Here is a 24054-nt window from a genome sequence, read left to right as displayed (position 1 = left end):
GGCTGGCGTGGCGCGGGGTTTCAGTGCGGGAGAAGTGACTTCCCACACATCTTTCTGCGGCGGGGCTTTTGCTCCCGGACACAGTGTGGCTAAATGACAGGCTGCAGAGGGACAGGCGGGAGCACAGCAGACCCATCCTCCCGGCAGCAGCTTCTCACTGCCCCCGAGTCTGCCTCCTGCTCCTCACTCCCCATCTCTGTTATCTCTCTTCCTCCAGCCTCCACCTCTTTTCTTCCTCTGTGTCCCTTTTCTTTGTCTCATCTGCTTCCTTTCTCTTCCCTCTTCGCATCCATTCTTGCGTTTCTGCTCCTCTCTGTCTCCTCTGGGGAGCTGAGAGATGGAGCAGGCCAGCTTGCTGGGGCCACCAACCCGGGCCGCCAACGCTGGCAACCACACTGGTCCCACAGGGACCAATAACTGCCGGTTTCTGCTGTCCCATTCAGGGTGACAGTGGCAGTGATGGAGCTATGGCACCGTCCTCAAGCTTGTCCTTCGGGTTTTCTGCTTCTCCAGGGACAGGGGCACTGGGACACTGGCCTTCTACAGAGACGTGGAGCCAGGGCCCCAAGGAGTGGCCGAGTGTGCGAGCACTCCCTCCCGGCGGCAGCGGGGCAGGGCCCTGCTCTAAGAGCTTGTACACATTAAACGTCCCCACAACAGCCCTTGAGGCAGGTCCCCTTCCTACCCCCGTGTCCAGGTGAGGAGCTGAGAGTACAGAGAGGTGCCAGGCCTTGCCCACGGTGCCGGCAGCACCGGGCCCAGCTGGTTCCACACACTCTGCTTTTCCAGCCCTCACATCCCAGTTCTCGGGACCAGCTGGAGGGCGGGCGGGGCAGACAGTGTTCCTTCACCCACCTGCCCCCAAAACGACCCTCCCTCCTGTCAGCGGACAAGTCAGCCTCCAGTGTTGGAGATTCAAAATTTTACCTTCTGTTCCAACGTAAACCCCTGCCCAGAGAGGACGAATCCTTCAGCCTTGGTCTTATCTGAATTTGGCAGAGAGGGAATACAAGGTTTGAAAACTCAGGGTGTCCAAAGGCTGGGAGTGTGGAGGGTGCTTTGCAGATCAGACTTCTCAGACTGAGGCTTGCAGCAGAACCTCCCGGAGGCCCTGCCCCAGAGTTTGGGGGGTCATAAGCAGGGGTGCAGTTCAAGCACTCGCATTGCTAACATGTTGCCATGATGCTGCGGCTGGCTTGGGGAACCTCGCTTTGAGAACTGTTGACTTAGAGAAGGGCAAGCTGGGTCCCCAGAGGCAGACATTTCCATCTGCACTGAGGCCAAAGGCAGCCGGGGAAGTGGGGGGGCCCTGCAGGAGCCTGGCTGTGGTGACCCAGCCGCCTCCTGTGCTCTGGGCTGCTGTGCCCGGTCAAGATGAATAGCACTCATTTGAGCCGCAGCCACGAAGTACGGAAAGCACCTCTGCACAGATCTATGGGGTTTTTATTAACTGTTTTACTGTCGCAGTTTCAAAATCAATCAAACAGAGTTGTCCTCGGGGGAACACAGGGGTTTGAGGGGGCTCCTGGCCTAAATCCAGCACAGCCCAGGCCCAGACCCGGGGACTGGGGCGGGGGGGGGGGGGGGCACACAGAGCGGGCAGAGGTGTCTGCATCTTGTCCTTCCCCTGCTCTGTGAGCAGCAAGCTTTGTCCTCCCTCTGCATCACAGCCTCAACCCGCAACCCAGACCAGAACGAACTGCACACATTTATTGGTCCTTGAACCAAACCCAAATATGAATTCCTTGTGAGCCACTTACCAAACCTATGAAAGACCATTTAAATGGGAAGAGAATCTATACTTTCCCAAACCATTAACTCAAACAACCTGGGACTTCAGAAGGCTTCGACTTGGCATGAGTCATTGTTTCGGTGGGTCCGGCTCCCTGGCTGAACATATGCTAAGCCCAGGTTCGGCTGGAGAAACGGTGCTCCAAGGTCCAGGAGAACAAGGCTCTCTGCACAGCATGCCCGTCCCGCAGTGAAGGGGGCTGACGCTCCCCTCCCGCCCCGTCTCCTGGCGCATCTGCCCTGGCCTGTCTCCTGAACCAAGTGTGGGGCCTAAGCCCTGGCCAGCAGCTGAGCAGTGGGGCCCAGACCTCTCTGTGATCCGGGATGAGGGGCCACAGACCCAGCTCCCGTAGCGCCCAGGTCCGCACGGAGCGTCCACAGCAGAGGAAAGAGGCCTCTGCAAAGCTGGGGCAGAGTGGGAGGAGCAGGGAACTGCCGCTGCCTTCAAAGGCCTGCGGGCGTGCGGCCTTCCCAAGGAACACATGTGAAGGAAGTTGTGAGAACAGTGCTGGGTGGGGAAGTACAATATAAAATGTGTGATTTCTGACACCTTGTGCCCAGCTGGGCCACCTCTCTCTGGTGTCTACGCTTCCTGACCTTCGAGTGACACCAGAATGTGAAGCTGCATCTGCGTGAGTCCTGCTGCTTGGATTCACTGTTGTTCAAATGTGGTCTCCCTTCCTACCCACTCCCTCCTTTCCTTCCTTCTTCTCTCTCTCTCCTCCCTCTTTGAATTCCTTCCTCATGTGCCCACATCCACCTGCCTGGCTCCAGAGAGAGCCCTGCTCAAAGGTGGAGTGGGGCCTCGCCTTCCCGTTTGCTTGAGAAGTGCTGCAGGGGAATATTCTTCAGCCATAAAAAGGAATGAAGTAACTGACACACGGATGAGCCTCAGAAACACCACGCTGAGCGAAGGAGGCCAGCGCTGAGGTCACACACCGCACGCTTCCATCTGAACGAACCACCCAGGCAAATCCGGAGACAGAAAGCAGATTGCCAGGGCCTGGGGGGAGGGGGGACGGGGAGTGGCAGCTTAGTGGGTATGAGGTTTCCTTTGGGGTTGATAAAAATGTTCTAAACTACACAGAGGTGATGGTTGCACAACATTGTGAATGCACTAAATGCCACTGATTTGCACACTTAAATCGATTAATTTTATGTTATGTGAATTTTGCCTCAAACAAACAAAAGAAGGCCTGCTTGGTCCCATTTCTCCTACCCTTGCGTGTTACCAAGGTGCCTGCACTGCCCTGTTCTAGCAGCTCCTTGAGCTTGGGAAGAAAGTGTGCGGGGCTATTAGGCGCAGTCTCCGGAAGACCTTGATAACAGCACCTGTAATTTTGGGGGGCTTTCTTCAGGGAGCTTGACCCAGAGAAAAAGGAGAGATGACAAAGGTATTGAGTGAAAGGGAAAGGAAGGAAAGAGGGAGGGGACGCCAGGCCGAGGAAGCAGGAAGTGGACATCTGATGAGCCTCCGAGCCTGCCAGGTCCCGGACTGGGCACCTCACACCCAACTGCATCCTGAAAGGTGTCACGCGAGATATGTGTTATGCTCCCAGTTTGCAGAAGAGGAGGCCAGCTCAGCAAGGGAGAGCAGGTGCCCAAGGTTGTGTGGCTGGCAGGTGGAGGTCTGGCTGGAGTCTGTGCTGCTACCCACACTGGGCTCCCGAGGAAGGGGCCCTTGGAAATGGTACTGCTCTGGGTCTGGGAGCCCTGCAAGGGGTGCTCCCACAGCCCGGCCCGGCCTCAGTTCAACCCTCTACTTCTCCTCTGACCTTTATTACCCGGCAATGGAGTCCTCGGGCTGGCCTGCCCAGCTGCACACTTAGAAAGCCGGCTTCCTGCCTGCTGTCCAAGACTGACCACACAGAGGACAGGGCAGTGGTTGTTTCAGGTAGCCAGGCCGCAGAAGGGCAGCTGCCTCCTGCCACTCTGCCACTGCTCATCCAGCGGGACGGTGGGGCCTGAGCCCTAGGCACCCAGAAAAGCTGGGCAATTCGTCTGGGTCTTCTTTGATCAGACGCTTGCTATGTGGCAGGCACCTTGCTGGGCATTAGCGATGCAGTCACGCGCTCAGGCCTTCCACCTTCTAGGGCAAAGACAAACAATAAGGAGGGACAGTCACACAAATCTGTGCCAGGAGGTGAAGAGAAACAGAGGTGGAATGGGAGAGGACTAGTGGGGGAGGGGGAGGAAGCAACATCGGATGGTTCGTGGAAAGCCTTTCTGAGGAGGTGGCATTTGTGCGGAGACTGGAATGAAACTCAGGGGAAGAGCATTCCAGGCAGAAAGAACAGGTCTGTGGTCTCTGAGTGGCCAATACACTTGGTCTGTGTAAGGAATAACAAGAAAGCCCCTGTGGCTGGAGAGGAGTGAGCAGGAGCTGGAGACACCAGCCACGGCGCCTGTGGGAGGGACAGGAGGAAGCGGGTGGCTCTGATTCCCGCCTGATGGGAGCCTCTGGGGAGGTGAGTAGAGGAGTGGCGCCAATCCATTAACCGATAGTAGCTGACAAGGACTGTACCAGCAGCTGTGTGGACAGTAGCTTGCGGGGGGCAGGAGGAGAAGCAGGGGCACACCACTTTCCCAGTCACTTCTTGAACCCCTTGGGTCCTGAGGGTTTTGCAGTGTTGGAGGCTGTGGGAGAGGTGACTGTGTGATGGTTAGAGCACAGCTTCTGTGTCTCTGTTTCCCCATTTTCAAAGTTAAAAAAATAACACCTCCTTCAAGGTTGTTTGTTTTGAGAATTAAGTGGCAGGACCTAGAGAGCACTCCAGGTGTGCCAGCTGTTGCCAGTCCCCTTGGGGGTGCAAAGGCTCCTGGCTGGAGAATGATGGGCTAATGTGTGGCGAGTGGCACTGCCACTGGCCTCGCTCCTTCTCCCTCTGTGTAAAAAGAGAATTCATTAGCGTATCTTTTTAAAAAAAATCTTTATTGTTCAGATTATTACAGATTTTCCTCTTTTCATTCCCCATAGCTCCCCTCCACCCAGTTCCCACCCCATCCCAGGCCTTCGCCCCCCCCCCCCGCCCCGACACTGTCCTCGGCCATAGGAAGGCCTCTTCCAGCTTTAGGACCAATCTCCCTGGCCTACAAAAGAAAAGGCAAATAATTTAATAGCTGTCATGCCTTGAGAGACCATGTGGTATGGCATTCACTCTTTCTAATAATCCAGTGGGAGAATCTTCTCCCTTCCATGCACAAAGACTAGTGTCTTTATCTTTTTCCTTAGTCACACTACTATTATTTGTTCACCTATTAGCTAAATCTAGTGGAGAATCAATTTCCATTTTATTTTTATTTCATGAGAACTTATCACTCCTGGGCCTGTGTTCCGTGTGTCCTTGGAAGAGAAGCTCCCAGAGGTGCCCAGGATGGCCTTTCACACGGGTTAGAATTCAGAAGCACAGAGAGTAGAAGGAAAACGCCGTTCCTAGCCCAAAGCTGAGGCCATCGAGTTCCGTGATTTCTTTCCTTGCACCAAGATCAACGCGAGTTAATACGGAGGTTTCCCGAGGTTCCCCCTGGGGACCAGCAGGGACCCGCAGTGCACCCCCGGAGCTGGAGAAACATGGTTGCCACAGAGCTCCCTGCAGTTCTCAAAGTCATGGAGCCGCTGGTTATCGGGGAGAAAGGAAGGCAGGGGCAGGAGGCAGGCACCACAGTCACAGCAAGTTGGAGATGGAAGGAAAAAGGAGCAAGCACACACCTTGCTTAGCCTTTAGGCCAGACCCTGCATTCGGTGTTTTCAGATGCAGTAGCCAGTGGAGGAGAAAGGGCAGGATAATAAACAGACGATGGACCAAATATAGGCAGGACTATAAATCAGTTAGTGGTTTCATAGCTCACTGAACAAACCTAACCCCAGTGGGTTGATGGATGGTTCCATTTCTGCTAGAGAGAGCCCACTAGTGGCTGCCTTCACGGTCTCTTCTTGGCCCTGAACTCATCAGCACGTGTGTGCCAGCCACAGACAGGGCCTGTCACACAGTGGGAGGGAGATAGATACCCCCGGTGTTTCAGAGTCAGCCCTTCTCATCCTAAGAACAGACAGAACTTGATCAAAGCCAGGCTTAGGACACAGTTCCCCACCTCCCCGTGCTGTGCCGCGCTGACCACCTTAGGGCTCCTGTGATCCTGGCAGGCTGGGGCCAGCAGCTGATTCTAGCAAGATAGAGCCTAACAGGGATGTGTTGCATGTTACACTTCAGGTCCAGAAAAATTGATTGCCTAAGTACAGGATGCATGAGGCTGGCTTGTAGCCGGTCTTGTGTAAAAGACCTGGGCGGAAGTGGCCGGGGGGCGGGGGGTGTCTATTAACCACAAGATCAATAGAAGCCTTCAGTGTGTTACAGCCTCTAAGCAGGGAAGCCTCGCCTCACACACACACACACCTGGGCAGAGGTGACATGTCCAGAACCCAGGGAGTGACAGCCCTACTCTCTTCTGTGCTACTTGGCCACTTCCTGAGATGTCACTGATTAAATAGTATATCAACGTTTGAAGACTTTGGAGGGAATGGCTGAGCTGGTGGAGAGTCTGGGGGAGCTGATCAAAGACCTTATTAAAGGAGCTGGAGATCCTTAGCTGGAAATGGGGGAAAGAGAGGGGACAGGAATGGGCCTTCTGTTTACAAGAGGGTTGTCACGGGGTGACGGAGAAGTGTGTCCGGAGTGGCCCCAGAGGGCAGAACTGGGACTCAAAGCACCACAGGGCATGTTGTGTTTACCAACTGTGTCCCATCGGATGCCAGGAGGTTAACAGGGAAAAAGGGGAATCTGGAAGCATATGAAGATAGGAAAAAAAAATACACACACACACACACACACACACACACACACTATACTTGGTCCCCTTTTGGAGATTCAAAGCACATCTTAGCATTTATACATGTATCAGTCTACGTACGGTACATACATGGACAAAATCCAGGACAAAAGGGCTTGGCTTTGCCTGAGCCTCCAGAAAGCAGAGCCGGGGGCAGAGCACTTCTGTGCTCTTTCTTTAATAGGAAGTGCAGTCCTGGGAGAAGGCTGGGGGTGCGCAGAGGAGAGCCCAGATGAGGAGGCATTCCTGAGTGGCTGCTGCTAAGTGTAGCTGCTTGCTGGATCTCAAGGGACCATCCCTGAGAGGTCCCATTTAACTGTGTTTCAGGGACAAGGGGGGAGAACCTATCCATCAGGTCTTGTCTCTGATTGGTTGAAGATTTGCTCCACAGAGGTTAGGAGGTCAATTCTCCTCCATGTCTGGGTTGGGCATTTGTGGGAACTAGGTGTGGTCCATGGTGGCAATGTCAGCAGGGATGCCCTCTGGGGGGTGGGGGTCAAGAGCAGGAGGCAAGGGGGTAACTCTGTGAAATGGGCTGGTGGCTGCTTGAGGCTGGGGCACAGACAGGTGAGGCAGAAAGGACCTGGTGGTGTGAGCCAGGGTGTGCTTAAATGCAGTGGAAAGCCAGTCTCCCTCCCTCTCTTCCCACCTTCCAGGCCCCCCATCAGAGGCAAACACTGTTTTTGTTTTTGTTTTTTTGTGAAGCCTTCAAGGGGCATACTATGCATGGACAAGCATAGGTGCATATGTATGTATGGTGAAGGCAATGCACGCATGTACACATTTTCATATGAATGAGAGCATACTATTCCACCTGGCCCTTCTTTATATAACAAAACACTTGGAGATCTTTCCTGTCAGTACACTTAGAGGTAGCTCCCGCATTTGAATGGCTGCAGAGGACTTCCTCCTGTTGATGTTCCAGAATGTCTTTAATTAGGGCCCTATTCGGGACCTTTAGAATGTTTCTCATCTCTTGCTATTAAAATCAATATGGCAGTGAATATCCTTGTACATAAAGTCATTTTGCAACCCTGGTGTTCAACTGTAAGGCTAAATCCTAGAAATGGAATAGTTGGCTCAAAGAGAATGTGTGCTGTGGTTTTGGTAGACGTTGCCAAATTGCCTTCCAGGGAAGCTGTGCCGATTTCCTCCCGGTGGCAGTTCAGCAGCAAGCTCATTGCCTGCATCTGCGGCAACGCAGCCATCATCACAGTTTTGCTCCTTCCCACTATGATAGGTACAAAGTGGTATTTCAGTGTGGATATGATCTTCATGTTTTAAGTTATAAGTGAGATTGAGCTTCTTCTCATGTATTTAAAAGCCATTTACATTATATTTTCTGTGAACTGTCTATATATTTTGTACATTTTTCTTGATTTAAAATATTCAATACAAAAAGATATATGTGTATATATGTATATATATTTTATGTGCATATATACATATAGTGTATATATTTACATACAGTCAGCTCTCTGTATCTATAGGTTCCTCATCTGCAGATTTAACTTGATAGAAAAAATATTATATATATATACTAGAGGCCTGGTGCACAAAAATTTGTGCACTCGGGGGGGAGGGGGGATCCCTCAGCCCGGCCTGTGCCCTCTCGCAGTCTGGGACCCCTCGGGAGATAACGACCTGCTGGCTTAGGCCTGCTCCCAGGTGGCAGATGGCAGGCCCAATCCCTAGGTGCAGCCCTGGTCGGGCTCAGAGCAGGGCGGATCGGGAGGTTGCGATGCCACCCTCAGTCATGCTCAGGGTAGGGCCAATTGGGGGGTTGGGGCACCGCCCCCTGTCACACTCAAGGCAGGGTCGATGGGGAGGTTGCGGCGCCACCCCCTGTCACACACAGAGCAGGGCAAATCAGGGGGTTGAGGAGCTCCCCTCTGTCACTCACAGAGTAGGGCTGATAGGGGAGTTGGGGCTCCGTACCCTGTCACTCACAGAGCAGGGCCCATCAGGGGGGTTGGGGCTCCATACCCTGTCACGCACAGAGCAGGGTCGATCAGGGGGTTGGGGAGCTCCCCCCTGTCATGCACAGAGCAGGGCCCATCAGAGGGTTGGGGAGCTCCCCCTTGTCACGCACAGAGCAGGGCCGATCAGGGGGTTGGGGCGCCACCACTGTCACACTCAGGGCAGGGCCGATGGGGAGGTTACGGCTCTACCCTGTCACACACAGAGCAGGGCCGATCAGGGGGTTGGGGAGCTCCCCCCTATCAGGCACAGAGCAGGGCTGATTAGGGGGTTGGGGCGCCTTCCCCTGTCACGAACAGAGCAGGGCGGATAGGGAGGTTGTGGCCCCGCCCCCTGTCACACACAGAGCCGCAGGGCGATCAGGGGGTTTGGGCGCTGCCCCCTGTCACGCTGATCCCGGTGCCGGGAGGCCTCGCGGCTCTGCTGATCCCAGTGCTGGGAGGCATATTACCCTTTTACTATATAGGATAGAGGCCTGGTACACGGGTGGGGCTGGCTGGTTTGCCCTGAAGGGTGTCCTGGATCAGGGTGGGGGTCCCCACTGGGGTGCCTGGCCAGCCTGGACGAGGGGATGATGGCTGTTTGCAGCTGATCACACCCCCTTCAGAGTGGGGGTCCCCACTGGGGTGCCTGGCCAGGCTGAGGGCTGTTTTCAGGCTGGGGGTGACTGAAGCTCCCAACTGCTCCTTTTTTTCTTTTCTTTTTTTTTTTATTCTGGGCCAGCTTTAGCTCTGAGGCTTGGCTCCAGGCCTCGGCTGCTGAAAGCAGGTATCTGGTTTGTTTGGGTTCTATAATCGAAACACTGTTTCAACTCCAGCTCTGAGATCCCGGCTGGCTGAAAGCAGGTTTCTGGGGTTTTGTTTAGCTTCTATATTTGTAACAATGTTTCAAACTGCAAGCTCAGAGGCCAGCAGCGGCAGGCGAGGAATGTTGGAGTCCTCCGTCACTGAAGCAAGCAAGCCTCATGTTCACTTCAAGCTGCCTGGCTGCTGGCCGCCATCTTGGCTGTCAGTTAATCTGCATATCACCCTGATTAGCCAATGGGAAGGGTAGCGGAGTGACACCAATTTGCATGTTTCTCTTTTATTAGTGTAGATAATTGATTTCAGAGAGGAAGGGAGAGGGAGAGAGAGAGAGAGAAACATCAATGATGAGAGAGAATCATCAATTGGCTGCCTCCTACAGGACCCACACTGGGGATCCAGCCCGCAGTCCAGGCATATGCCCCAACTGGGAATTTGACCTTGACCTTCTGATTCATAGGTCGATGCTCAACCACTAAGCCACGCCAGCTGGGTGTGAAAGAATTTATTTGAGGAAAAAGAGTTATGTTGTTACTTACATGTACTGTGTAGTTAGACCTACATAGTATATAGTACATAGTACAATGTTTGGTCTGTACTAAACATGTACAGACATTTTTCTTGTCATTATTCCCTAAAAAATACAGCATAACAACTATTAACATGTCTTAGGTCTTATAAGTAATCCAGAGAGGATTTAAAGTACTTGAGAGGATGTGCCAAATTTATATGCAAATACCTTGCCATTTATATGAGGGACTTGAGCATCTGAGGATATTGGTATCTGAGGGGGTCCTGGAACCAATACCCCATGAATAATGAGGAATTAATATATATAATTACAAAAATTATATACATTATAAGATATATATGCTTTTATATTAATTATATTGAACTATATATAAACTTCTGTAACTGATATTATTTTATTCAATGTATTTGGAAGTTTCAGCACTATTTATGAACACTATCCATGTTGTTGTAAATAGCTGTAGTTTATTTTTACTGCTATAAAATATGTTATTATATAAATACTAGAGGCCTGGTGCACAAATTTGTGCACCAGTGGGGTCCCTTGGCCTGGCCTGTGGGATTGGGCCAAAACCAGCTCTCCAACATCCCCTGAGGGGTCCCAGATTGTGAGAGGGCACAGGCCAGGCCGAGGGACCCCACCAGTGCAGGATTGGGGCCAGGGAGGGCCGCAGGAGGTTGGCCAGCAGGGGAGAGGCTGTGGGAGGGCTCCACGACATGTCCAACCAGTCTCGCTCAGTCCCAATCGGCTGGACCCCAGCAGCAAGCTAACCTGCCGGTCAGAGCATCTGCCCCCTGGTAGTAGTGCACATCATAGTGAGCAGTTGAGCAGCCTTAGCATATCATTAGCATATTACTCTTTGATTGGTTGAATGGACGACTGGACAACCAGACACTTAGCATAATAGGCTTTTATTGTATAGGATACCATAATTTATTTATCTTTCTCCTGTTGATGGTTTTGTGGGTCATCTTCAAATTTTTGTTATTACATATGGCTAGGAACATTCTAGTATAGATCTCCTGGTGCACAGGGGCAACTAATTTCCAGACTGGAGTGATACCTGGGTTGGAATTGCTGGGTCAGGGGCATATGCATTTTTAGAGCACAAGAAGATACAACTTTACCCATTTAAAAAATAGATTGCTGATTTATTATTGACTGTAGGGGCTCTTTAGCATGGAAAAAATTAGCACCATGTCTGAAATGGGCATTAGTGTTTAAATGCTCAGAAAGTCCTGCAGTAAATAAACCTGTGTAACTAAATTGACCATAAGCCCTTTTCCTCCATTGACTCTCTCTCATGGGACTACTTGGGAAATGCTGCTATAAGGCAATTACCTGCTGGCATCTGGGCAACTTTCAACAGTATGACAAAGGCCCCTCTCTGCTCCCCAGGGGACCTTGAGGTTCTCAGGGGCAGAGCCTCATGAGAAGCTGGTCTGGCCTCCATCCCACAGTTTCAGGGCCTGTCCTGACTGTGCATCCATGCATGCCAGGCCTGTATGAGCATGTTCCATCCCCTCCTCATTCCATAACCACTATCACACTCAGAGCAGAGAGCTTTCTCAAAGGAAGACCAGCAGCCATCTGACTCCAAAGCCAGTCCTTGCTCCATTACACAGAGGCCCTCTGGACTTGTTTAGAACCAATAGCCAAGACCCAACTCTCAAGTAAGCTGGGCACCAGCTTTGTTCCTGGTCCCTCTGGCCACACCATTGGTCCTTGTCTGTCCCTCCCCTCAGGCTCTCCTCTGGCCCATGGTCTGTGCTGCCTGACAGGCTGGTTATTTTGACACACAGGTCCTGGATCTCACATGACCAAGGAGGGCAGTTCTTTGCCTTTCCTCTCTGGGCTCTTGGCACTTGGCACTCAATCAATAACCAGGTCAATGATGGTGATGATAGTGAACGTGCATCAAGTACTCACCACAGGCAGGCTTTGTGCTAAGGGGTTTTCAAGGATCATTCCATGTTATTGTTCACAGCAATCCTATATAGGTGCTGTTACCATCACCTTATTTTGCAAATAAAGAAACTGAGGCCAAGGAAATTTTAGTTATTGGTCTAAGGCAGCGGTTCTCAACCTGTGGGTCGCGACCCCTTTGGCCGTCGAATGACCCCTTCCCAGGGGTCGCCTAAGACCATCCTGTATATCAGATATTTACATTACGATTCATAACAGTAGCAACATTACAGGTATGAAGTAGCAACGAAAATAATTTTATGGTTGGGTCACAACATGAGGAACTGTATTTAAAGGGCTAGGAGGTTGAGAACCACTGGTAAGGTCACAGTTGCTGAGTGGTGAAGGCAGGATTTGAACTCTAGAGCCAGGGTTTGTACATGCCTCACCATACACACCTGACCAGATGGATAAGCCAGGAGGCCCCTGTCTAGCAGATGCCACCCACAGTAATTGCTACGTGGTGACAATGACACAAGCCCAGGAAGCTGCAATTCAGCACTGTAAGGAGGCCTGTGGGAACAGAAAACCTTGGGTTGGGGAGGAACCCAGGCCTGGTCTTCTTTCCCTTTCCTGCTCCCCTGCTGCTAGCTGGGGTCACAGGCCCAGTCCCAGGGCCACTTGAGGTTCAGATGACAAAACTCAGGGGGTGGGGGGTGGGGGTGGAGGAGAGGTGGGAGGAGGGGGAAGGTCCTGGTTTGCAGCCCTGGCAGTGGCTCTGGGCAAATTGCAAGCAAACAGCTGTGACTCCAGTCCCCAAGGCTCCCCGCCCCCATTACCTGTGTCAACACTCTTATTTTTAAAGCAGCACAGCCCAGGTGGGGGCTGAGGGTGGGCAATGAGGAGAGAGAAAGCCAGGCCCTTATCAGCACTGGGGTCCTTGCATATGTAACCACGTCATATAATTAACAGAGAAGATCATTTACATTGTCGTTTAGCTAATTTTCATAATGTTTTCTTTATTATCAGAGGAAGAAATTAACCCAAGAATTTATTTACATAGCAGCCTCAAACAGTAACAGCTTGCTAATTGCCTGTTAGGTGATTAATAAGCTTACAGCAGATGCTAATGCGTCGTGGGCCCCCGTTTCAAAGGTGCTCTTGCGCACGCTTGTGTTTTTGGCAGCTTAATTAGTGCAATAATTATGTACTTGTTGCTCCTTCTTTCGAGCAAATACTGTCAAATGCTTAAAAGATTAAAGTGAATTATATCCTGAGAACTCACAGCGCTTAAGGATGCCCGTTCTCACTGACTTCTCTGGGAGTTCAAAAATAGAGAGGCTAAATGAGAGAGGGGCCTGACGAGTCAGCGGGAGCATTGGTGATCCTGAGCCGGCTGGCTTCTAGTCCTGGCTTTCCCCCTCACTAACAGACAGCCCTAACCCTGTTCCAGCTTTCCATCTATCAAAGGAGGGACAAATCCTTGGCGTGGGGAGGCAGAGGGGAAACTTGAGCATCGGAGAGGCTCAATGGACATAAGTAAATGCAGTGTATAGATCTTACATGGTCCTGACTGGAACAAGTCAATTGTAAAAAGACATCTTTGAGATAATAGAGAAATCTGACCCTGGGTTCTACAGTAGATGACCTGCAGAAGTCATCGCTGATTTTGTTCAATGTGTAATGGCATAATGGTTCTGGGAAAGAAAAATAGGATGTGATGTCTGCAATTTGCTTTAACACACACCAGCCCCCTCCTAAAAATAGCGGACCTGTAGATGAACTAAGATTGCAAAAGGTGAATCAGCGTTGAAGCTGGATGGATGATGGATACGTTGGGGATCAATATAACTATTTTTTTCCACTTTTGTATATGTTTGAAGATGCGCATAATAGAAAAGTTAAAACAGAATGGAAGGGTGTGGGAGCCTATTAAGACATGGGCTTTAGAATCCAGCTGCTCTCTGTTCAAGCCCAGCACTACCACTTGCTGGCTGTGCAGCCTGTACAAAAGCCTAAACCTTTCTGTGCCTTGGTTTCCCCTTCTGAGATATGGAGGCCTACTCATTACTAGGACTTACTGGCAGCGCACATAGGTTTTACTAGTAGCACAGTATCAGGCACATAGGAAGCTTTCTCTCTCTCTCTAGTTCATTATTATAATCCTCACCTGAGGACATGCTTAGAGAGAGGGAGAGGGAGAAGGAGAGGGAGAGGGGGAGAGAGAGAGAGAGAGAGAGAGAGAGAGAGAGAGAGAGAGATTGATATGAGAAAGAAACATTGATTGATTACCTTCCGAACGTGCCCTGACTGGGAATCGAACCAGCAACCTTTCAGTGCACAGGATGATGCTCAACCAACTGAGCCACTCTGGTTAGGCAGGAAGCTCTCCCTTGTCATCTAGTTATCACCTTTGTCACTCAGGACCAGGCCTGCCACCTCAGGCTCTCCAAGGCTGCAACCCTGGCCCCTCCAGAACATGATCACGATGCTCTGTCTTATGGTGAAGAACCCTCCTTGCCCCTCCTGCTTCTGGCCAGACTCTCAGGAGCCTCTACCCTGCGGGCCGCTTGCTAAACTTGCCCTGTGGTTAACTGTGAATTTCATCTGTCACAGAGGTTTCCACTCTGGGGAAACTGTTCTGACCGTTCAGCCCCTCCCAGTCCCTGAAGCTGCACACAACCTACCTGTCCTCCCTGCCCCTCCCGTCCTCTCCTGCCAGCCGAGGCGTGGGTCCACTCGGGCCCATTCTCTCAGAGTTATTCCCATTTTTGCTGGTGGGCATGAGCCTGGGCTTGATATGTCTTGGCCAGACCACTGGCCCCTGCGTGCCTTGGGTCTGGGCCTCGGTTTTCTCATCTGTAAAGTGAGGGTTTGACTAACCCTCTAATGCTCAGCATTGATTCCAGAACATGCGAAGCCCTGCAGTCCCAGCGCCCAGAATAGACCTTGACCGAGAGCAGGAGCTCAGAAAAGATTTGAATATTGAGTGAATGAATGAACAAATGGATAAGATATGGCTCCCACCTCCTCCCTTCCTGCCCTGGCTTAAGATACCCCCCTCCCTCCCACTCAGCAGCTCAGGCTCCACATTCCTAACTCCTCTTGAATACCATGTACAGGGCTGCTGCCTGGGATCTGAGTGCAGCATCACACTCCCCACCCATCCATCAATCCCTGTGCCCACCCAGATGTAGCTCTGAGCGTACACTCTGGTAAAACAGGCCCGTAGCTGTCTGGGGCAGAAAAAGCAAGATTTTATAAGGTGTAGGGGAGGAAGCGAGAGAGCACCTCAAATGTGCACTCTCCAATGTTAACCCACCCAAGCTCACCTCCTCCAGGAAGCCTGCATGGTATCTTGGTGCTCACAGGGCCATCGTGTTATCTGGCACCTGGACCAGGAAATGTGAGCAGAAGGCTTGATTTTCTTGTCACCTGAGTGAAATCACTGCTCTGCATGTAACTGGACTATAAAGTCAGAGAGGGCAGGGATCACCCTTTCATTTTCTGCACTGACCGCAGAAACAGCTCAGGTCGAGCAAAGAGCTCTGCACACCTAAAAATATCATACAAGCATGCCTGGCCAGTGTTGCTCAGCGGTTGAGCATCAACCTTTGAACCAGGAGGTCACGGTTCAATTCCTGGTCAGGTGACATTCCCGGGTTGCAGGCTCCATCCCCCATAGGGGGCATGCAGGAGGCAGCTGATCAATGATTCTTTCCCATCATTGATGTTTCTATCTCTCCCATTCTCTTCCTCTCTGAAATCAATAAAAATATAATGTCATATAAGTGAGGATTCCAGACTCGTTAGCCTAGCATCTGGAGAGGAGGAAAGGGAGGCCCAGGAAAGGTCACTGAGCCGAGTGGAGCCCCTGCTGGTTCTGGAGCCTGATCGGATCATGCCTGGTCCACTGCTCTTCCCAGCACCCCTGCTGCCCCCATGAATATCAGCTGGACAGAGGCAGGACGGCACTGACGCCAAAGCAGAGACCTTGGCCATGCAGCCTCCAGTCTAGCGGACTCCATGGCTTGGGTGAAGCCAAACTGAGTCAGGAATGAGGAGGTTCTGGGACAAGAGACTGGAAAGTCCCACAAAAGTCAGGATGAGTGGGTCACTTGACGATGATGGTTCTAGATGACAGCCCCACACCCGCGTCCCGTTCCTCTCCCGCCTGCGGAGCAGTGGCTGAGTGAGTCACAGCTACAGTTGTGCCAAGCACTTGACATTTGAGTGGAGGGCCTTGAGTAAAAACAACATTGACAATGAGTCCCTTTACAGGCAGAGCCCAGGATAAGCAGTCCTCCAGCCCTGGCTGCCGAGGTCTTCAGGGCGGCCCTGGGTGTGGCCTTTCTGAGGTCTGGAGTTCAGGTCCCCTTTGATTCTTTAGCTACATAGATCTTCCAACAAAGCTGGCTCTGCCCTTCCTACCTCTCCAAATTGATCAAATCCCCCCATATACCCTGGTATTGTATCAGCATCTCTCATTTTTTGGCATTTCCTAGAGTTACCCATTTTCTTTCTTTCTTTTTTTAAAGATATGTTTTTATTGATTTTAGAGAGAGAGGAAGGGAGAGGGATAGAGAGATAGAAACATCGATGAGAAACTCAATTGGCTACCTCCTGCATGGCCCCCACTCCCCACAACCTGGGCCTGTGCTCAGACTGGAATCAAACCGGTAACCTCTTGGTTCATGGGTCAACACTCAACCACTGAGCCACACCAGCTGGGCCAGAGTTGCCCATTTTCATTTGTTTGTCTTTTTGATGATTGTCAGTATGCGCCTCCAGAGGGCAGAGACCAGGCCTGTTGTACCACCCATGGCCAGAACTTAGCACACTGCCTGGCATATAGGAAGCACAATAGCTAACTTTTTAAAAAGTACTTCCATGTGCCAGTAAACAGGGAAAGAAGACTAAATAGGCGCTTAAATTAGCCAGAGTAGATTGCTGTTGCTGCCAAGCAAGTGGACCTTGAGTAATGAATGCCTTTCTTCCAAGGAGCAGCTCGGGGCCTCTCTGCACATTCACTTGTTTGCTTGTTTCACATCATGAATATTGGATGCTAATGACCAGGAGGATATAAAATACATTCTTTGCCCCACAGCAGTGGTTCTCAAACTTTAGAGCATCAGAGGTGCCTGGAGGGCTCACCGGAACAGTTTCTGATGTGGTTTGTGGGGGGAGGGGCCCAGATGTGACCTATCACTTCCCAGGTGAGGCTGCTGCTTTGCTGGGTTGGGGCCAGTCTTGCAGTACCACTGCCCTACAGGAACAACGACCTCTCTGGGAGGCAGGGTTTTCACCGTCACCACTTCAAGCCTGGCAGGAAACAGAAGTCTAGTAGTAAGATTTTTGGCTCCTCAGCATCTATTTCTCCTTCTTTTGCTAACAACACCCTGGTTTCCTTTGAGGACCTATGCTTCCTTCACTTAGACCATCTGGCTCTGGGGTAGAACATGTACGTATCCCAAGAACATCCAGTCGGGGAACTGGGTCCACCCAGTCACCGACTCACATTGTCCACTCAGGTCGAATCCCAGGACCTTTGCTGGGATCTCTAAGAAGCAATGCTTTGTTCTGCTGGACCAGAACAGATGTGGTCATCTTGTCGCAGTGAGGAAAGAGCCTCTGAGAATGGAGTCTCTGGGAGGAAAGCAGTGGAGAGGCACTGTTGAGTGCCTCTGGATCCAGTCATGCCTGCAGCCAAAAATCCTTGGGCATGTCAGTTACACGAGCCACTCAATCCCCTTTCTGCATAAGCTGTATTTGGGGTGGGGTTTTCTGACACATAATGGGAAGCTTCCCATTTGTTACAAAGCGCTCCAGGAATTGTGTGATGGGTCATCTTTTCTGGGTCAAGGAAGCTTCAGAGAAGCTTCTGGTGGAGAAGTGAAAGGCCTTCTGTGTGCAGAGTGGGGAGAGTGGAGAATATAAACAAAGGTGTGCGAGGGAAAGCAAAGCACAAACAAAGGCCACGGTGGGCCCGGCGGGCTGGCCCTCAGTGCCCAGGGAGAAGCCTCCAGAACTTGAGCCCAATAAAAAGAGGGCATTTTGTCGCTCCGATGGGAAAGCACTCTGTCTACCACAGTCCCTTTCCCAGAAGAGGTCACCACTGATGCCAGAGGTTCCCAGAGCCTGCTGGCCCCTTGGATGCAGACTTCCTGCCCAGACGGGGCAGCTGGGATGAGGTCATGACTGAGGAGAGTCTTTATCCTCTTGCTAAGCTTTTTCTTTCAGTAGCAATTGCTGTCTTGCTTAATCTCAGAATTATCTGATTGTCACAGTCGAGTTTTCCACATTAGGCAGTGAGCCAACAAGTTACTTAACCTATAATTGCCCTTTAATGAAGCCCATCTTCAAAACTGAATTGTCAAAGGGAAACTTGTAAACACACAGCGAGGTCCAAGACCACGCTGGCCCCAGACGTCGCAGCCAGGCCCTTGACTCCTCTCCGGCGTCAGCCACATTTGTCTGCATTACTGGGACTTCATTGCCGGCTGCCACCCAGAGCAGAGGAGCCTGATGCTTGTAACAGTCGCCAAAAGCAGGTCAAGCCTTTTAAAGGCAAGCTTGAGGGGACTTGGTTTGGGGGCACACATTCCTCTTTGCCAAGCGCCCCCTCCTCCCCAACGCTCTACAAAATGTGAAAGTAACAGCCAACTTCGTGACTTGAACTTTGCAAAACCTAAGCAACATCTGTTTTCAGTGAAACCACATGTTGGTGGAAATGTGCTAGTGAATGGTCCACACGATAGAAAAGGTAGGAGAGCGGGACTGACCTCAAAGAGTTCTCACTGTAGCCTCTGTCTGAGCGGGGCCTACACTGTGGTGCTCAGCTGTCTGCTCTCTGGGAACTTCCAGTCACATCTTAGAAGTCAGAGGTGAAGAAGAGCCAGAGTCAAACATTCTCAGCTGCTGTATAGCACTCATATTCATCCAGGCAAAACCAGGACAAGGGCAGAAATATTCACAGAACACCTACTATGTGTCTGGTGTCATGTTAGGCACTTTACACACTTTATCTCATCTAACTCTCAGAACAACTCTGGTAAGTCTTATTATCCTTGTTTTGTAGATGAAGAATGTGAGCCCAGAGCGAGTAAGTAACTTGGCCAATGCCACACAGCATGTGGGTGTAGGAGGCAGGATTTAAACTCAGCTTTGTCTAATGTCAAAGCCAGTCAATGCTCCTTCGACACTTTGGTCACTCCCTTATTAACACAGTGCTGGCATAAAGCCAATGAGGAGTACAGATAAGAGGAACTCTGAACTCATGAATAAAATACCACGCTGCCTGAGATTTCCTTCAGAATTGCACAAGAGTGTGGTGGGGGAAGTAGGAGTATAGGTGGGAAGATCGGTTGTGAGATGATAGTTGATAAAGCTGGGTGATGGGTAGGTATAAGGGTTCATTATACAATTTTGTCTATATTTGAATTTTTTTATTATGAAAATGTTTTAAAAGTCCAGTACTTACTCCAGAAGTCAGTGCCCCTTCCCATGTACCCCCATTACACTCCGGACACGTCTGTCACTGCCCTGCACCCGCCACGTCACATTATCTGTGTTTCTCCAAGACCTTGAGCTCCATGAGGATAAGGGCAGTATCTATCTTGTTCACCTAATAAATTTTTATAGAATGAATACATAAGAAATTAGTCTTACCCTGGCCAGTGTTGCTCAATTGGTTGGAGCATCATCCCATGCACTGAAAGGTTACTGGTTCTATTCCCCATCAGGGCACATGCCCAGGTTGCAAGTTCAATCCCTGGTTGGGGGCGTGCAGGAGGCAGCCGATTAATGTTTCACTCTCACGTCAATGTCTCTCTCTCAACTTCTCCCTTCCTTTCTCTCTAAAATTCAGTAAAAAAAAATCTTTAAAAAAGAAAAGTGAGCCTGGTGCAGCATTCAATAAGTGTTTGGTGAGTGAATGAAAAAGCCAAAGAACTGAGTCATGAGGCTGGCTGGGTTTTGATAAGCATGCTAGGTGGTGGTGGGGGAGGGGGGCGCGGGGGGCGCAGGGAGCCAGAGGGGGTACTGGCTTGAGCAAAGGCATGAGCAGCAAGCCAACCAATTTCAGAGGTGAGTGAAAGGGGAAGTCTGGCCACGGCCAAAACAACAGTTGCCAGTGATAACGCACTGTCCGTGTGAGCTGACGTGTCCACTTTTAATAACATATTTCACAGACGCAGCACTGGCAACATTTTCTTCTTATCAGCACAGCAGGGTCAATCCCCTGCATGGCTATGAAAAGTGAGGCTCTCGATTTCAGTCTCAGCTCATTAATTGAAGAAAGTTGGCTAGCTAGCTTGCGCCTGTGGAAGGCAGCTCCAAGTGGACATCGACACATTTTTGAGGATTGGAGGAAACAAAAGAAATCAATTAAGGGGCCGGCCTGGAGCTCAGTTAGGAATCTGAATCCTGCTGCCTTTCTAATAGTCCCCAGCAAAACAGAGAAAACAAAGCCTCCTTCCACAGGCCACCCCATGACCGTGTCAGGTGGGAGCTGGGGACTGAAAAGGCAAGGGCAGGAGTCTAGGAAGCCCGGGGAGCCAGCTGCCCTGGCAGGGCTGGGTCTGTGTCGAGGCTGCTCTGCAGGCCGCGTGGCGTCTGGTCTCCCGCCAGCCTTCCTGATGAGAACCATACTCCAGCGCTGGCTCAGGCTGAGGCCCGAACGAGGCCTGCAGGACTCAGCATACCTTCAAGGCCCTTTGTGCACAGATGGATTTATTCCACTAAAGCACAAGCCCCACAGATGACGATGACAGCAACATAAGTGTACACAGCTTTTATAGTTGCCAAAGAGCTTCTGCATCCCCGATCTCACTCACCCTCCCAACAACTCGGGGACAGGGGAAGAAATGGAGAGTGGGATCAGAAACCGTGCTCAACATGCCACAGTAGCGGGGACAAGATGCTTCCCTTTAAATTAAACTTCCTTGCCAGGGCCTGAGTACCTGGACTAGGTGAGGGCTCAGGTCTCCACTTCACAGTTCCCATGGCGTACCTGGCACTTGCCATTGTGGACACACAGATGAGGTTAAGAGGATCTCTGTATGGTCCTGTTGCCTCCTAGAAACATTGGTGACTCCCATTGTCTCCTGGAAATAGCGATGATTTCTATCTTCCGGGTCTGCCTCTACCTCAATTCTTCAAGTTATTTTGTATCTCTGGAATATTAATCAGCCTGGGAGGACTGAAGCAAGAGATTTCTCTTAGGAGAGGTGCAATGAACATCAATGTGTCTGGTATAGTAATTCCTTTTGTCATAACACTTTAAATTTCTCAAGAGCTTTTGACTTTGTTGTCTAATTTGAAATAAGCAGCAACCCCATGCGCTGTCTAGGATGATAATGAGTACCTTCTTCCTTAAAGAGGAGGAAACGGTGCAGAGCAATTCTGTGTCTCATCCAACATCTTGCTTTCTGCCCTGCTTACTTTCTGAAGTTTGAAAACCATTAAGCCAATCTTTGCCCTTACTTTTAAAGTGAGAATCTTGAAGAGGATGGTTGGGATAAATTCTTACCCTTATTTTTAACACTTGAATTTTATTATAAAGTAGTAACTGTTACAAATCTTTAAACACTTTATTGCTTCTTCTGCTCTTTATTCTCTACATCTGAAAATGTAAACTTGGGTTTTTTCCCCCTTTGAAGCCAAAATGTGAAATTTTTAGAACTCTTGACTGTGCATAGATGGGGTGTGGGACCAGAGTGGGGTAGGGCCAAGAGGGATGGAGAGAGCTCCTCCTTCTTCCTCAGTGTGTCCTCAGGAGTCCACGTCAGCAGAGGAAAGGGCGTCCATGCAGGGGTCCTGATGTGTCCCAAGCTCACAGTTACTATTTGCTCCATCCATTTGTATCACAGCCATAGTTAAATTAATCTGTCTGTTTTTCCCAGTAGGCTGTGGGCACCCTGCATGGATAGGGAGGGAAGGGGTCATATTTTGGATTTTAGGATGGAAAAACAAGACTCTGGTAGTAGTGAAATTGAGGAGAGGGTGAATATAGGAGTTCACCAGCATGGTGACCTGTCAGGCTTGACAGCAATAAGCCAGGGAGAAGGAAGAAAACCTAGGATAAAAACAGAGGCCAGAGAGGTCAAGAAGGGGAGACAGATTTCAGGATGTGGTATCTGTGCCAATTTACACAGGGATATGGATGGTAGAAACACAAGAGAAAATGCATCATGGTTGAAGAAGTCCATAATGGTTTAGTTCTGTATGGATTGAGACTCAGGTGCTGGTGGATCTGGACTACCGATGGGAAACTGGGCAGGCGGCAGGCTCCCAGTGGTACTTGAAGCCACTGGGCCTCTCAGCTTGCCAGTGGGCTGGGCCTCTGCCTCTGGGACTTACTACCTGACTCTCTAGTGGCCGTGAATGACCCGGACTACTTGATCTCATTTTTCATGTTCCTTTTTGTCTTCTACCTCATATCTGCAATGTGACTGCCTGAGGCTGTGTGAAGTTCAGTCAATAGCCCCTTGTGAAGCATCAAAGATACAGTGAGAGGAGCCAGAAAATGTGATTGCTAGACTTGGCTTAGCCAATAACTACTATGTGATATTGGGCAGATCACTATTCTTCTTTGTGTGTCACTTTCCCCAAACTTTAATAGTGAAGTGGCCAAGTTCTGATGCTGATAATGCCAGAGTAGTTTGTGTTGGCCTAACTTTCCAATAAAAAACAATTTTAATTATGAATAAATATTTTTTTTAAAGCCACATTTGAAAGCTTTGGAGAGCTGGCAAAACCAGGCAGAAAATGGAATGGGATTGGCCCTTAAAAGATGATAACCTCACTGGTTATAAACATATGATTCATGTTTATATGACTTTCCACTAAGTATACTGTACTCCTGTCTGCATGGCATGGGCTAGTCAGAACTCAAGTAGAAAAACAGTGTGAATGATCTTTGGGTCAGAGGTTGGAACTCAAGTCTGCCAGAGGAGCTGGGACCGAGAAGAGGAAAACTGAAAAAGAGAGAACCTCTGAGAGGAGGCCCCAAACCTGCATGTAAACTACCCTCAAATCCTTGACTGATCCCCAAACTGTGCACTCATGGGGGTGGCATCAAGAAGCTCAGTAAAAGCATCAACTAAAAGCCTGTGGAAGCTGAGCAGAGATTTCAGCTGTGGCCCAGCTGCAGCTACAGACATAGGATTTGGAATCTGATTCCCACCAACTTATCAGAATAAAATTTATGTCCCAGAACTAAAGAGTTTACCTAAACAAAAGTAAACCACATACTACATGCCTTAAGAAAGTTCGAAGTCCATCTTCTACAAGTTCACAATGATCATCCAGTAACTTAACTGCCAACTAGAACAAAAATCAGCATTCTTCAGAAGAAAATAACAGAATCCAATGTTTTACCCACAATGTCCAGTATACATTTAAGGAATAATAGAGGATGTTATGAACACCATTATACTATCAAATTTTATCACGTAGGTGAAATGAACAAATTACTTAAAAAGTACAATTTACCAAAACTGACACAAAAAGAGACAGAAAATTTAATTGAGCAGCTCTATATTTATTAAAGAGATTGACTTCATTATAAAAATCTCTGACAGAGAAACTCTAGTCTCTGATGGTCTCACTAATTAATTTCATTAAATGTTTCAGGAAAAAATAATTCAATTTTACACAAATTATTTCAGAGGAAGTCGGAATACTCCCCAGCTCATTTTATGTGCCTAGCATAATTCTGATACCAAAATTGATAAAGACATAAAAGAAAATTACAGACTGTTATAGACTGAATGTTTGTGTCCCCTCAAAATTCATGTGTTAAAATCCTAACCCTCAATGTGATGGTATTAGGAAGTGAGACCTTGGGAGATAATTAGTTCTTGAGTGTGGGGCCCGGACCAGCAGGGGAGAGCAGTTGGGGGCAATGGGGCCAGCAGGGGAGCAGTTAGGTATTGATCAGTGCCCTTATAAAAGAAACCCCAGAGAGTTCTCTTCTGCCATGTGAGGATACATTGAGAAGATGGCTGTCATCTAAGAACCAGGAAGCAGGTTCTCACTAGATCCCAAATATTCTAGTGCCTAGTCTTGGACTTCCCAGCCTCCTGAATTATGAGAAATAAATGTTTGTTGTTTAAGCCAGTGGTTGGTGGTCCATGAGGTCCAAAAGGTTGGCACCGCTGGTTTAAGCCACCCAGGCTATGGCACTTTTGTTATAGCAGCCTTAATGGACTAAGA

Source organism: Myotis lucifugus, unplaced genomic scaffold (assembly GCF_000147115.1).
Source record: "Myotis lucifugus unplaced genomic scaffold, Myoluc2.0 scaffold_41, whole genome shotgun sequence".
Taxonomy (NCBI): Eukaryota; Metazoa; Chordata; class Mammalia; order Chiroptera; family Vespertilionidae; genus Myotis; species Myotis lucifugus.
This window is presented reverse-complemented; position numbering follows the sequence as displayed.